This window comes from Pinus tabuliformis, chromosome 5_1 (genome assembly GCF_031772625.1).
Source record: "Pinus tabuliformis cultivar Carrire ecotype Pingquan chromosome 5_1, CPIR1, whole genome shotgun sequence".
Classification (NCBI taxonomy): Eukaryota; Viridiplantae; Streptophyta; class Pinopsida; order Pinales; family Pinaceae; genus Pinus; species Pinus tabuliformis.
In genome coordinates, this window is record NC_142305.1 from 766,082,573 (window position 1) to 766,095,381 (window position 12,809).

Below are 12,809 nucleotides of genomic sequence, written 5' to 3' on the forward strand. Positions count from 1 at the left end.
CATTTAAACGTGTATGTCGGTAGATGAAACTGGTGTCATCTGTTTGGATGGAGAAATGGAAAACGATAGTAAAAAATCACAAAACAATTGCATAGTCTAATAAATGTGGAATATTGTTGTTAAGGAATCTGTTTAGTTATTAACAGTGTGAGTATATATGCACAGTGGAAACAGTAGATAAATTTGATCTAATAAGTATAAATGGAGAAATAAAGAAATGAGGTACACATGGAAATAGGAAGAAATGAGAGTTGACATTATTTACATTAAATATTAACACTTTAGATATTCAGACTAAAATCAGTTGATGAAAGCACTGACAGACTTTGTCCTTGCCGGATGTGCAACAGTGACCACAAAAAAATAGATATGAATATTGATTTTTATTTTAATGTGTTTTTATGATGTTTTTAACAACATTGTTGTTTACATATTCATTTATAAGGAAGTAAGAAAATGGAGGAAATTAGACATGAATGGGAGGTAACTATCAAAGGCACCAAGCAAGTGTTCACTTGTCTTGTTGGTGGCTGTGCGGGGAATTTGAGTCGATCTAAGCTATCTGGCCTTAATCATCATCGCGCTACCACCCACAATCTCCCACCAATTCCTCCACGTCAAAGAGGTCGAGTAAGAGATGCAAATGCTACATGGGCGGTCAAATCAACAAGTGTAGTTAAAAGGCAAAATGCCAAAATACAATATGATTTAGATGCAAGGCTATGTCGTGCACGACAACAAGCATATAAAAGATTTGTCAATGAAGAAATTCTTTCAGCTGTAAGTATTTATTAGTATTTATTTGTATATGATTTTTTATTAATATTGTCAATGAAGAAATTCTTTCAGCTGTAACTATTTATTAGTATTTATCTGTATATGTTTTCTATTAATATTAATTTATTGTTGTGGACTAAATTCATTGAAACTTGTTTTCACAATCAGTTGTTACATTTGATCAGCTTAATGATACTTCAAAGCAAAGGATTTGTGAAAAAATTCAACGTTGGGATCAGAGTCTACCTCGTAGACGCATGGAGACAATGAAGCGCATAGATATTGCTTTAAAAGAGAAAGCAAGCACTGAGGTTCCCGATGATGTGGGGGAAGAAGGATCAGATGGGCACAACCATATATTAAACTTTGATGAAACTAATCAGGACAATGACAACACAGTTGAGTCCATTTTTTTGCATATATTAATTTTTTAGACATTTTAACATTAAATAATATTTATATTTATTATAATTGTATACTAATTTCTCATTGTTATTGATATGCATAGCCTAATCAACAAAATTCCCCACATTCAAGCCACTAACCATTGCGACGCTCACCTAGATTTCAAGGTTTTCAAGGGGTTACTGGGCCAGTAAGTTTTTAATCCATATAACCTATTCCACCGAAAATATTAATATATAAATTGTTATGTTTTACCATAATGATGGGATGAGAAATGGATGTTCTGTATTATATATCGTTATCTTTGATTTTTTTTATTATGTGTGTGTGTGTTATTTCTTATTTATGGTGCAGGTGTTCCCTTTGGAACCATCACAATCAATGAAAACCCCTTGTAGAAGCCTTAAGAAGAATGGAAATGAAATGGTTCAAATGCTACAACCATCTTCATGTCCAATGTCACAATGCAAGGTAAGACTATATTTATTTATACTCTTGTAATTTTATCATATTTTTACATTTAATTCTTTTTGAGTCACATACTTATATCTATGTATAATCTAATGTTCAGAGTAATGAATATACATCTCCTAAAACACCTTTGCACATGTATGATGGTGGACATGATACTCAGCAAAAATCACATTCTCCTCAACCATTGCGGCATTCACCTAGACTTCAAGATAAATTAAGAGAGGTAAGTTATATACTACATATCTTAGCTCATAATAACATTGACATATTTTTTTATGACTAGTTAATGCATTTTCTTTTCATATTCGTTACATGTTCACCATATTCTCATTATATCTATATAGATTTTGATATTTATTGATAGCTAGTCAATGAAATGTCTTTTCATATTCGTTACATGGTCAACATATTTTCATTATATCTATGTGGATTTTGATATTTATTGATAATGTTTTAATTTCCACAGAAAACAAAAAATATAAATGTTGATGCTATGGTTAAAAGGACCAAAATCACGCCAAAGGACTTGAAAGCACGTGGGTTCAAGTCATGCAAACAATACATAGAGCATATATGCTCAACTAGCATTGCTCTCACTAAACCCACTAGGTTTGCTACTTTGAAGGCTAAACATTCCAGCAAGTTTAAATGACTTAGGCTACAATAATATAACTTTAGCCATTGTTTTATCTATAAAGGGACTACAAGGACAGTTTCAATATATGTAATCTCTGTATTCTTTAGACTTTTTAATACATCATTTTTTTTTCCAAAAATTGTTTCCAGGTGCTAAGTATGTCTTTAAAATGCCAACATCATAAAGATTTTACATATATTTGCATGATATTCCTCTGAAGTACTGCCCTTCACTAGCTACGTTTGCCCTTATCTGTCCAATTTTATCCCAGCTGCTATCGCATCAATCCAAGAAATAGTGAATCCGTGACTTTAAAGGCGAAATAATGCACACAAATATATACAAAGGAATAAAAACAGGATAATATATTCCTGAACGATTCAATGCTCAGTCTCCTGGCATCCTTATCAAAGCATAATTAACAAAATCTAATGTTATTAATTATTAATGCAGTAAACCGCTCCAAGACGTCATTATCTCCATATGTGACTGCATTTCTGAGCACCCATTTCAATCATCCCTCTGCTCACGTAGATAGTTTCTGGTTATGTTAATAGGTGTGATAGGTCTTCATAATTTTAGTTTTAAAAAAGGAAAATAATAATGTTGTAGATTTCAACTATATATCTGTTAATTTTTAGTGGTGTATTTTAGAATAAGTTTTTCCAGAATTTTCATTCTTTAAAGAAAAATTATGAATGTTATAGATTTCAACGATATCTCTGTTTACATTAATCTAGTTATATGAATAGCTGTAGTTTAATTTAGTTATATGAATAGGTGTGATTTATTTCTACTTTAAATTTTTAGTGTTTTATTTGGTTTATTTTAGAATACATCTTTCAAAATTTTTATTTTTTAAAGAAAAAATATAAATACTTCATAAAGATGTTGCAGATTTCAATCTTATCTTTCTTTTTCTTTTTTTTTTCCCTTTTTTTTTTCGTAGTTGGTTTTAGTGCAATTTTTTGGATTTTCTAGTGTGAAATCCGGTGGAAAAATCTGAGGTGAAATCTTGATTTGTGCTATTTAAACTAGTTTTTTTCACTGTATATAGGGACTCAGCACCCTAGAAAACCCCTAGGGCACTTCGTTTGCACAAGATTACCCATCTAGCTTGTGATTTCAATAAATTTCTGCTAGATTTTAGAGAAATTTGACGGAAAAAACCCTAGGGCACTGCTATTGCACAGGATTTACCATGAAGCTTGTGATTTCAATAAATTCCTCCTAGATTTTAGAGACATTTGATTAGAAAAACCCACCATTTCCAAATAAAGGGGGGGTCAAAATAAAGTAGGCCTATCTGATCTAGTGTCTCAGGTGATTGGGCCTTAATTTGTCATTTGGTGCCACTAATAAATGTGATGACAAGGAAGAAGGAAGTGATTCTCTTCATTCGATTTGGCCGAGGAGAACCACCTAGGGTCTTGTTATCTTTTCATTTAGTAGGTTGTTGAATATTCTATACAACCTGCTATGTCTGGCACACAGAACAAAGGCCCATTGTCATATTGACCTAAGTTTACACTCTTTGAGCCCAACTCCTACCAAAAATGGCTATGGGAGGCTTCCTGTCGATGACTCTAGCCAACCACTACAAAGCTAGTGCCTTATAATGGTGTCAACTGGCTGAAGTGGAGGAGTTCACTGCTCCTGCTGTTCTACTATAAAAATCTGCATAAAATGCTATAAATCAGCAAGAAGTACCTCAAATACCAACATAATATAGCAAATAAATAATCAAAATTGATGTATACAAAATATACTTACTAGATAGTAGATATATGATTATTTCTATGATATGTCACTTGGTTGGATAGGTTATTGTATAAAATTGCTTGTTGCCCTTTTTGATAGGTTTGCAAGTTCTGCAAGTAATACTAACAACGAGCAAGAGACACTCAAACTTGATTAAATATAACATGTAAATAGTCAAATTGGGCGCAGAAAAAATATTCTAACCAAATATATAATTAGTTTAGTCAACAGATCGTCTGTTAGGGGGTTGCTGTATAAACAACTTGCTGCCCTGTTTTTACATGACTGTAACTTCTGTAGAAAATGTAGAAATCAGCAAGCCAACCCCTTGAGATTCACCCAAAAGTGCCTGGGAGGAGGTTAGAAGGTATAAGTTTGGACTATTTAAACCACTTTTAATCCTTTAGGCCTGCAATAAAATGATTTTCTACAAAGCTGAAAATTCATTATGAGGTCTTGGGGGCAAAACCCCTTGGGTACGCAACATAGAAATTTGTTTCAACAAATAAATACATTTATAAAGGGTTGAAATAACTAAATCCGTGCTATATTTTCAAGATATAAACTTAATAAATAAATCTGAGCTAAAACAAGGTAAATAAAATATATTTGCTTGTAAAAGGGAGCTTTGTTGAGTGAAAATATGCAAATGAAAGTTTGCTACAACTATATCTTCGTGCACATCTGCACACATAAACTAGATATACTCGTGTAAATGTGGCAAAATAATCTTAAAAATAGATATATCAATTCCTTGGCTGTGATAAATACTTAAGCTCTTTTTCTTCAAGGTTTACTAGCGCTATATATGATAGGTAAATTGCAGGAAGCTAGTAATAAAAATATAAAAGGAATTTTTTTAAAGAACTTTTAAATGATGAGATGGTTGAAGGGTGAGGTTTTACCTTTTCTGTTTAAGTTTACCGATTTGCAGAGTTGCGATCACAACCTTTTTTTTGTTGATTTTCCCTTTGAGACTAGAGATGAGTGGGGAGTTGGGGGCAAGATTATCCCCCTCTTTTAGCCTTGGACAACCTGCAAGAAAATTCAACCACAGTAGGAGGATGTACTCCTTTGAGATCCCCCAACTATAATAGCAACACTAGTGTCAATAGCTCACAAATGTGAAGGGAGATTCCCCCCTAAGAGAGCTTGTCCAACACTTGGAAAATAGTATTTTTGGCAACTAGCAAATTGTGAGGTGAAGACCTGGGCCTTGATCTCCCCTTCCACATGACCCTCTATAGACTGTTGTGATACTATTGTGATAGCTTAAATATACCTGCAACTTAGTCCTTAAAAGCACAAGCTTGTAGGAAAAAACCAAGAAGAAAAGGCATAGAAGATCAACTCAATGCATAAGAGAGTATTTTCACAAATAGTTTCTTTGTATTATCGCGTCAAAATGATCTCCTACTCAACAACACTTACTAGAGGAGAGACTAGCCTTTTGTAAAACTTTTCTTAATGGTTAGATAATGACTAGCTAATGGCTAGTTGGACTCTTCCTCTATAATTTGTTTTTACTAGTCATCCACATGTTGAAGACTCAATAACTTCTAATTAAAACCAATTCATGAATTTTCCCACTAAGGGGTTGAATTAACTCAAGATTCCTTTGGAGGTCCAACAACTCCTTTGCTTATGGCTTGGGAGTTGAAGAATGGTCAAAGATGATTCGACATTCCACTTGACATTCCAATAGGTGTGGTTTATTTCAGAGTAATTTCTAGTTATGTCAATAAGTATTATTTATCTCAGAATCAACATTTCTCAATTTAGATTTAAATAATGTTTTGTTTCAAATTTAATACATATTTTATTCAAAAAATATTAAATATTAATTTTAAAATGTTTTAATAAAATTAGTTTATTTATATTATACTTTTAATAAATAAATTTAGGTAAAAGTTTTACTAAATATATTTTTGTTAGTGCTTATTCATGTTAATATCAACTATGCTCTTTGGTACATATATGACATTTAAAATTAGCCTACATTTCTATTTTCTTTCTTTTTCTTTTAAAAAGTTCTTAATAGTGTCACCTTGGAATTCAAACCATGCTAACTCTAAGCATGTACACAGGTCAGATCAATTAACAAAACTCACTATCGTTTGAAGTGCATCAAATAGTCATATATGAAATGTGCATAAATTTACTATGCTCTTTGGTACATTGACACCTCGATGTAAGGGTGATAATGAACTTTAATACAATCCAAACTCATGTATATTCGATTCCGTATATTATAATAATGACAATTATCTAAAGCATTTTGTGTATCTGTCATTTATTTACATATGCACTTTTCACCAATTTTAACAAAATTGAAATCAAATACTTTAGTTAAGATTAAGGTAAATTTGATAATTGTGAAAACTTAATTATTTGTGAAAACTTAATTATTATTAAAATGTAAGTTTACAACAATTTCAATTTAGATTTAAATAATGCTCTGTTTCAAATTTAATACATAATTTATTCAAAAAAAATATTGAATATTAATTTTAAAATGTTTTAATAAAATTAGTTTATTTATATTATATTTTTAATAAATAAATTTAGGTAAAAGTTTTACTAAATATATTTTTGTTAGTGCTTATTCATGTTAATATCAACTATGCTCTTTGGTACATTGACACCTAAATATATGAAATGTGCATAAATTTACTATGCTCTTTGGTACATTGACACCTCGATGTAAGGGTGATAATGAACTTTAATACAATCCAAACTCATGTATATTCGATTCCGTATATTATAATAATGACAATTATCTAAAGCATTTTGTGTATCTGTCATTTATTTACATATGCACTTTTCACCAATTTTAACAAAATTGAAATCAAATACTTTAGTTAAGATTAAGGTAAATTTGATAATTGTGAAAACTTAATTATTATTAAAATGTAAGTTTACAACAATTTCAATTTAGATTTAAATAATGTTCTGTTTCAAATTTAATACATAATTTATTCAAAAAAAATATTGAATATTAATTTTAAAATGTTTTAATAAAATTAGTTTATTTATATTATATTTTTAATAAATAAATTTAGGTAAAATAATAATTACCTATCCATAATTACCTATCCATAATCTCGTGAATAAAATAATAATAAAGACATAGGAGATCATATATTTATATATACAAAACACCTAAGTGCTATCTATTTATGATTTTATGCACATTAATTAACTGAGCTAAACATTGATTGATTTCTATTCATTATAATATGGCTTATGACTTAGGAACTATTATTCATTTAAATTTACCAAATAAGGATATGAGCCAACCATACTTTGTGCATATGTGTGAGTAAAAAAAAGCACAGTATAGTGCACACTACCTAACAAAAGTGCACTTGTTATTCTACCACAAATATTGACATCATTCCCTTCTTGAATTACTGCAAAAACTGTAACAAGTACATTTTCAAGAACTTTTTTTCTTTTAGGTGTACATGTAGTAAAAAAACCACCAAATTTTGCTGCAGACATCAAGATGGAAGAAATCTTACTCATGGTGTTCTAAAAGAATAAATTGTATGACATAAAATTCTCATATATATATATATATATATTACAATTCATATGTAATATATCTTCTACAAAAAAAGCTAAAACCGTCTACATTTAAAAATAATTTGTTTAAAGGGACTGTAATCCAATTAAATTATCTCATAAATGATGTCAAATAATCAAGTTTTCCTTCTATTAGGTTTGTATCGCTTGATCTTGCAATTTTTTTTAATTAAATAAGACACTCCATAATTATATGCTTGTTTCTACGATTTCCATTCACAACTCTAAAATACTAACCATATTTCCACATTGTAGAATATGATAGTACATGCATGCCTAGAAAAGATTATTTATAAAATAAATAATTAGACTTCAATGTGTAACAATACATAGAGATGTTTAATCAAAATTTATGCAATTAATATCATGATCAATCCAGTATCACATACTTTTGCTTCACATTTAATTCCTATGGTCAATTCAGTTAATTTACTTTCATTGTTGGTTAATTCCAAATTCCAAATTTTCTACTTCACCCATGTGTTTATTTATTGAAAATATATCTTTTTAAGGACTAGAACATGAGTTTAGATTGACCATGTAAGTGATTGTATGTCTCCTAATCATTTTTTATGTATCTCACAATACATATGTGAAGCCATAGATATTGAGTTATTGCATTTCTTTGTTATACTAGTGTTTTCCTTATTGGCTAGCTAGACCCTTTAATTGTAATTGTACTCATTTTCTTCTATATATGAGGGAGACCAAGTTTTAGTGAGCATCTCATCTTGTACATTGGTTATATTGTAGAATAAGGTTTCCCTATCGAAGTTACTTCTCATCCATTCTTCTATCTAATTCTCAAGGCATTGAGTTAGTTATCTTTCTATTTCTATTTCTATTTTAATTGTGTGTTTCATGTATAACATTTGGTATCAGAGCATATGATTCTTAGGTTTGACTAATTCAAATTAGTCATATTAATATTTTCATGATAATTTTTTTTTAATTTTCATAGATATTTCAGATTGTGACATTTTCTGAAACTTCAAGTAATGTAGCAAGTAAATTTGGCTAAGATTTCTAGTTTTTGTTCACTATACTTTCAACGATATAGGCTATGGAAATTTGCATTTCTAACAAGTCCTAAAATTAGTCTTAAATAAGTCATGTTGGTGTTTTCTCTATACATTTTTCTAGGATTATTCAAATAGTGAACTTTTTGGGAGACTAAGGAGACATAACAAAGAACTTGTGGTACATGTTTTAGGTTTTATTTTTTTATACTTTAAGAAATACAATCTATGCAAATCATGATTTTGGATTATTCTTGAACCTAGTTTCAAATGAGCATTCTTGATAAAAATTATTGTAATATTAGAACCTAGTGTTATAGCCCTAGTTTCCACTCCACTATAATCAGAGAGACCCTATTTAAACTTACCTCATTTTCTTTCTATAATGCATCCCCTCTTACCTTTATTTGTACTTGTACGGGTTTTATACAAATTTTATTAGATATTATAGCGGTGAAATTACATAGTTGAACAATTTATCATAATTCTTATGTCACAATTTCATAATACTATGAAATAATATTTTTTTCATAATATTATGAAATAATATTTTTTTCATAATTGAGGAAAAAATCTTAATTGAGAACAAGGTTCTCAGTAAGTTGGGAAATTCTCATTATTGAACATGAAACTTGTGCATGAGTTGTATCCACCCAATTCACATGCCACCAAGCCTAAATTCTCATGGCCCTAGTTGTTTAGATACATTCTCTTTGATTTAGGAAAGGCATGTACAATGAGACCCTCTCAAGGGGGAGGGAGAAGTAATAGAGAGAATAACTCTGTAATGATGGTGAATTTCTACTAGAACTTTATTCTTTTTTCATGTGAGACGAGCATGGTCTTCCTGTGAGCTAAGGGGAGAAAAGTGCCAAGTATTAGAGAAGAGTCTGTTGGTGAATTAGGGTATAATTTTTTTTTACTATTCTTGTTTATGAATGGAAATTGTGAATTCCCTTCCATATTTCATGTTCTTATATGCATGAATTTGATTTGGTTATTATTATACATTTTGGTGCATACTAACTTTCATGGAGGAAAACATTATCTTGTTTGGTTGTGTATGTGTTATGGGATTATATTAGGTAGCTTAGAGTGGGATCTTCAAATTGGAGCACGATTTCCAAAAATTCTATAGGGTATGCTAACTGCACCAACCTGTGTGGATGTGTAGGTGTGTTCTTATATATATACGGAAGATGTGCGCATATACGGAAATTGGGCATATACGGAAATATGCGCATATACGGAAATTGGGCATATACAGAAGATATGCGCATATACGGAAATTGAGCATATACGGAAGACATGCGCATATCTTCCGTATATGCACAGATTCCATATACAGAAATTGTGCATATACGGAAAATGAGCATATACGGAAGACATGCACATATCTTCCGTATATGCCCAGTTTCCATATATGCGCATATCTTCCGTATACAGGAATTGCACACATACGGAAACTGTGCATATATGGAAGATGTGCGCATATACGGAAATTGGGCATATACGGAAGATATGCGCATGTCTTCCGTATATACGGAAAATATGCGCATATACGAAAATTGGGCATATACGGAAGATATGCGCATATACAGAAGATATGCGCATATACGGAAATTGCGCATATACAAAAGATATGCACATGTCTTCCGTATATACGGAAGATATGCGCATATACGGAAATTGGGCATATACGGAATATATGCGCATATCTTCCGTATATGCTCAGTTTCCGTATATGCACAATTTCTGTATATGGAATCTGGGCATATACGGAAGATATGCGCATGTCTTCCGTATATGCCCAATTTTCGTATATGCGCATATCTTCCATATATGCACAATTTCTGTATACAGGAATTGCGCATTTACGGAAACTGTGCATATACGGAAGATGTACGCATATACGGAAATTGGGTATATACGGAAGATATGCGCATATCTTCTGTATATGCCCAGTTTCCGTATTTGCACAATTTCTGTATATGGAATCTGTGCATATATGGAAGATATACGCATGTCTTCCGTATATGCGCACATCTTCCGTATATGCCCAATTTCCGCATACAGGAATTGTGCATATACGGAAATTGTGCATATACGGAAGATGTGCGCATATACGGAAATTGTGCATATACGGAAGATATGCGCATGTCTTCCGTATATGCGGGAAGATATATGGAAATATGCGCATATACGGAAATTGGGCATATACGGAAGACATGCGCATATCTTCCGAATATGCACAGATTCCATATACAGAAATTGTGCATATACGGAAACTGGGCATATACGGAAGATATGCCCAATTTCCATATATGCGCATATCTTCCGTATACAGGAATTGCACACATACGGAAACTGTGCATATATGGAAGATGTGCGCATATACGGCAATTTGGCATATACGGAAGATATGCGCATGTCTTCCGTATATACGGAAAATATGCGCATATAGGGAAATTGGGCATATACGGAAGATATGCGCATATACGGAAATTGGGCATATACGGAAGATATGCGTATGTCTTCCGTATATACGGAAGATATGCGCATATACGGAAATTGGGCATATACGGAAGATGTGCGCATATACGGAAGATGTAAGCATATACGGAAATTGGGCGTATACGGAAGATATGCGCATGTCTTCCGTGTATACGGAAGATATGCGCATATACGGAAGATATGCGCATGTCTTATGTATATATGGAAGATGTGCGCATATACGGAAATTGGGCATATACGGAAGATATGCGCATATACGGAAATTGGGCATATACGGAAGACATGCGCATATCTTCCGTATATGCCCAGATTCCATATACAAAAATTGTGCATATACGGAAATTGGGCATATACGGAAGATATGCGCATGTTTTCCGTATATACGGAAGATATGCGAATATACAGAAATTGGGCATATACGGAATATATGCGCATATCTTCCGTATATGCCCAGTTTCCGTATATGCACAATTTCTGTATATGGAATCTGGACATATACGGAAGATATGTGCATGTCTTCCATATATACCCAGATTCCATATACAGAAATTGTGCATATACGGAAACTGGGCATATACGGAAGACATGCGCATATCTTCCGTATATGCCCAGTTTCCGTATATGTGCATATCTTCCGTATATGCGCATATCTTCCGTATACAGGAATTGCACCCATATGGAAACTGTGCATATATGGAAGATGTGCGTATATACGGAAATTGGGCATATACGGAATATATGCGCATGTCTTCCGTATATATGGAAAATATGCGCATATACGGAAATTGGGCATATACGGAAGATATGCGCATATACGGAAATTGGGCATATACGGAATATATGCGCATATCTTCCGTATATGCTCAGTTTCCGTATATGCACAATTTCTATATATGGAATCTGGGCATATACGGAAGATATGCGCATGTCTTCCGTATATGCCCAATTTCCGTATATGCGCATATCTTCCATATATGCACAATTTCCGTATACATGAATTGCGCATTTACGGAAACTGTGCATATACGGAAGATGTACGCATATACGGAAATTGGGCATATACGGAAGATATACGCATATCTTCCGTATATGCCCAGTTTCCGTATATGCACAATTTCTGTATATGGAATATGTGTATATACGGAAGATATACGCATGTCTTCCATATATGTGCACATCTTCCGTATATGCCCAATTTCCGTATACAGGAATTGCGCATATACGGAAATTGTGCATATACGTAAGATCTGCGCATATACGGAAATTGGGCATATACGGAAGATATGCGCATGTCTTCCGTATATACGCATATCTTACGGAAGATATGCACATATACGGAAATTGGGCATATATAGAAGATATGCGCATATACGGAAATTGGACATATACGGAAGATGTGAGCATATACGGAAGATATGCGCATGTCTTCCGTGTATACGGAAGATGTGCGCATATACGGAAATATGCGCATGTCTTCTGTATATATGGAAAATGTGCGCATATACGGAAATTGTGTATATACGGAAGATATGCGCATATATGGAAATTGGGCATATACGGAAGACATGCGCATATCTTCCGTATATGCCCAGATTCCATATACATAATTGTGCATATACAAAAATTGGGCATAT

At 32.4% G+C, this 12,809-nt stretch overlaps 1 long non-coding RNA gene across 1 annotated transcript; it reads left to right on the forward strand.

The window, feature by feature from the left end:
- The first annotated feature begins 1,319 nt into the window (after positions 1 to 1,319).
- On the forward strand, positions 1,320 to 1,872 carry LOC149167171 (uncharacterized). The gene is made up of 3 exons (XR_016260605.1): positions 1,320 to 1,372; positions 1,537 to 1,653; positions 1,754 to 1,872. It is a non-coding gene; the product is annotated as an uncharacterized LOC149167171 (long non-coding RNA).
- The last annotated feature ends 10,937 nt before the right edge of the window (positions 1,873 to 12,809 follow it).